The sequence below is a fragment of the Pagrus major genome, chromosome 11 (genome assembly GCF_040436345.1).
Source record: "Pagrus major chromosome 11, Pma_NU_1.0".
Lineage (NCBI taxonomy): Eukaryota > Metazoa > Chordata > Actinopteri > Spariformes > Sparidae > Pagrus > Pagrus major.
This window is the reverse complement of record NC_133225.1, coordinates 26,168,995-26,172,507: the sequence shown is the minus strand read 5'-3', so window position 1 is coordinate 26,172,507 and position 3,513 is coordinate 26,168,995.

Here is a 3,513-nt window from a genome sequence, read left to right as displayed (position 1 = left end):
AGAGATGGAATCACGGTTCGTCACACACTAAGCACAGAGTTGGACTCAGCTTTCTCTGGGTGGGAGAGGAAGGAAGAGCGTCACCAGACAGCGGAGGACTGCTGGCGCTCCAGACCTCCCCGCTCCGATTAATGTATTTATGAGTTTAAACTTTGTCGCTTCTTGTTCCAATACAATGCCAACCACTCCGATTGTCTCACACATGTCTACTGTTTCAGCAGTGAAACAATAAATTAAAAGTGATGAAAGTTATTATCCATGACTCTATTTTAGGCCAACTCTAGGATAGTATTACCTATATTGTCAAAGACTTTTGTTGTGGTTTTTAAAGTATTTCTGAAATTGTCTCAAGAACATTTTTGTTCCATGTTGGAAGAAATATTGTGTACACTTGTTTTTATGTCGCAAAACGCGAAGAATCTGGATTTTTGTGCATGTCAGATATTTTAAAATATACATTTTGTGGGCATTTAAGACTAAATTTCATCTACTACATGCTGGTAACTGTGTACCCGCAATATCTAACATGCATTTGTGTAACCAAGTCTCCACGCATGCCCCATGTGTCCCCTGAGGCTGACATTGGATTTTATTGCTGCCTTGATAGAGACACTGTAGAGCACCAAATGCAGCAGCTGGTATCATGTTTTGCCAAATGCAGCAGCTTTGTTCTTTCACATTAACGTGTTTGGTCACAATCCCTGCAGCTTTTATGGCCAGCCATACCCCCCCCCCCTCTGTTATAATCAATCAGCCTCAGGAAATGATGAACAATATGCCTGTTGTGTCTATTCTGCCATTTCTGCTCCAGTCTTTTAAAACTGCCACACTGTCTCACTTTGAAACATCGGCCAAAAAAACAAAAAACTGCTCGTGCTTTGTCTCTAATTTCTCTGCAATAAACCGACAGGCTGATTTGATGTTTTCTTTACATTTCCTTGAGGCTTCAGACAATCGACTTGAAGTTGACTCAACTTATTATTGTTCGAGATTTCCTGTTTTCGATTTCAGGAGCTCGTTTGGTTTTCTTTAGCCTGCTAGGAATATTCTGGATTGTCAAATAACACAGAATAGAATAATATAAATCTCTGAAAAGTGTGAGGACGCTGATGTCAAATCTGAAAAAGTAAATAATGTCAAATCTTAACTGCTACAATGTCAAATAGTGCATGAATGGCAAACTGAAAACCAGATTCAGAAGCAGGAGGTCCTGCTGGTTCGATAAGCTGAGGTAAAAGAAAGAGAAATCAAAATAAAACTAAAGTGGGTATAACCTGGTTGGAATTGTTTTGTCTACAAATCATGGTGTTTCCATTTTGACTCTTGGCAAACAAAGCATCTTGGCGCCCGCATTTAGCTCCGATCTGTATTGTCCCTTCGACCTGTTAGTGTGACCTGTGCTGCTCAGAAGCCAGAACGACTTCTTTTAAAAGAGCCTCTTATTTCCTCTTAACACACTTCAAAAACACCCGCAGACAGGAATGGACTCAACAGTGAGAACAATAATACTGAACTGTCAAGAGCAGACTGTTATAGTTGCTACACATACCTACCTACAGCACAACCAAAATATAATAGAGGCAATTTTCTTACAATTACTGCAGATTTTGCACATTTATGTAGATTCTGTGATCCGAGAAACAACTGAGGAGGAGAGCCAAGTTAAAAAGTGCAAAGAGAGAAAAGACAGAAAAGTGTTGCGTGCTGCAGACACAGCTTGGTGGAGCCTCTATAGGAAGCCAAAAGGGAAGACCAAAGGCTGGGTCAACACAGATGCTTCAGCCTCTGGCTGCATTAAGGCTGTCAGCAGCCAGAAACCAGGGGGAGGGTGCTTTGTGAGAGTGTGTATATGTGCATTGGAGTGAGAGAGACTGTAAGTATGCATGTGTTGTGCAACTGTATGTGTGTGTGCGTGTGTGTGTATGTGAAGGAAATGATTCTGGTGGGGTGGAGGACACCCTGTGCTCCTCAGACATTAGCTATTGTACCCAAAAGTCTTTGTTGCTCTGTAGTAATTATGAACTGTGTTTGTTGTTCGAGTGTCTGCCGCTCGCTTTATGGCACAACCAGACAAAGATGGGGCTCAGTGTGTCTCCTGGCTGAGTTGACAGAAGCACAATTCTGCCTCCCCGGGCAGAACAGCAGTGCAACAATGAAAATCTTGAGCAAACTTGTTTAATCCTGTACAATACAGTGCAGAGTTAAAGAGCAGCTCAGTAGAGCGCATACCTCCGCCAAGGCCCAACAGTCCCCTTTAATTCAATCAAGCCGACACCAACATCAAAGAAAACATGATTAAAGGTTGTGTTTATACAATTTTTATGTAGACAAATCATTTTTAAAACATAATATGTCTACAGAGTTTGTAGAAAGATGCAGAACAAACTCATTTCCTTAAAAACATTGACTATTGTGAATTAATAATTTTTAGTTTCAGCAGCACCGAGTCTTGGCAGTTGAATTGGATAGAAAATGTAAAAAATGCTGATTTCTACAGGATGCACCCAACATACTGAACTCAAGCACATTATATTAAATCTGGACACAGCGTTGGAGGCAGAACCCCGTTCATTCCTATGAAAGCTGCTCAGTGGCGTTTTGAAGCCAAAAAAGCTCGACTTCCCAAGTATGAAAATACCTGGAACTTCCTTGCTGTGGGGCCTATAGAGACTTCCACTGGCTGAGCCGGCTAACTTCTGGTTTAGCGCCCGGCTAACTTGGATTGGGATAAAGTAATATAAACGTGCAGCTCTTCTAGACTTAAGAATGGGGGATAAGAATGCCACATTTAGTGGCTGACTGTTATTAATAACATCTTTAAATCCACTAGATCCGGATATTTATTTGGATCAGCATCAAATTGTACTCACTCATAGATACCAGCTGCCTGATTTTTTTGGGTTTTTTTTTCTAATCAGGATCCATGCATTATTTCCTGAGAAATCAACGAAAATGCAGGAAAATCCTGCAATGTTAAAGACAGTGAGAAAAAAATCCTGGATCTGTCCCTTTATCTGGATCATCACCAAAGCTTAAGGGCGTCTAACAAACAGACATGCTAAAACATCCCCTTCTTGGCAGAGGTAATTACAGTGAACTAGTGGAAATAAATGCATGTCCTAATATAAAACCTATATAATACCAGCTTGTACAGTAGCTTGCGTCATACAACCAACGATCTATAGCTGTTTCCATCTAACTGCGCAAGTATGATTCTTAAAAAGAGAGAAAGGGAAAGGCTGATTCAAGGGATTTAAGGGCATCAAATTTGCTTGACAGTTAGATGGAAACACAGCTATAGCAAGTTGGTTGTATGACACAAGCTACTGTACACCACAGTTGTGGCTGGTATTATATAGGTTTGTCTTTTCCGATAAGACACTTCCAATGTGCTTAAAAATACGCTGAAGGAAAGGAGACTATTGTGATGTGTTGTCAGCACTGATCATACATTTATAGTCACATTTTCCATTCATCTTCATGATCTCATTAGAAAAGTTAACTCCTCATGTG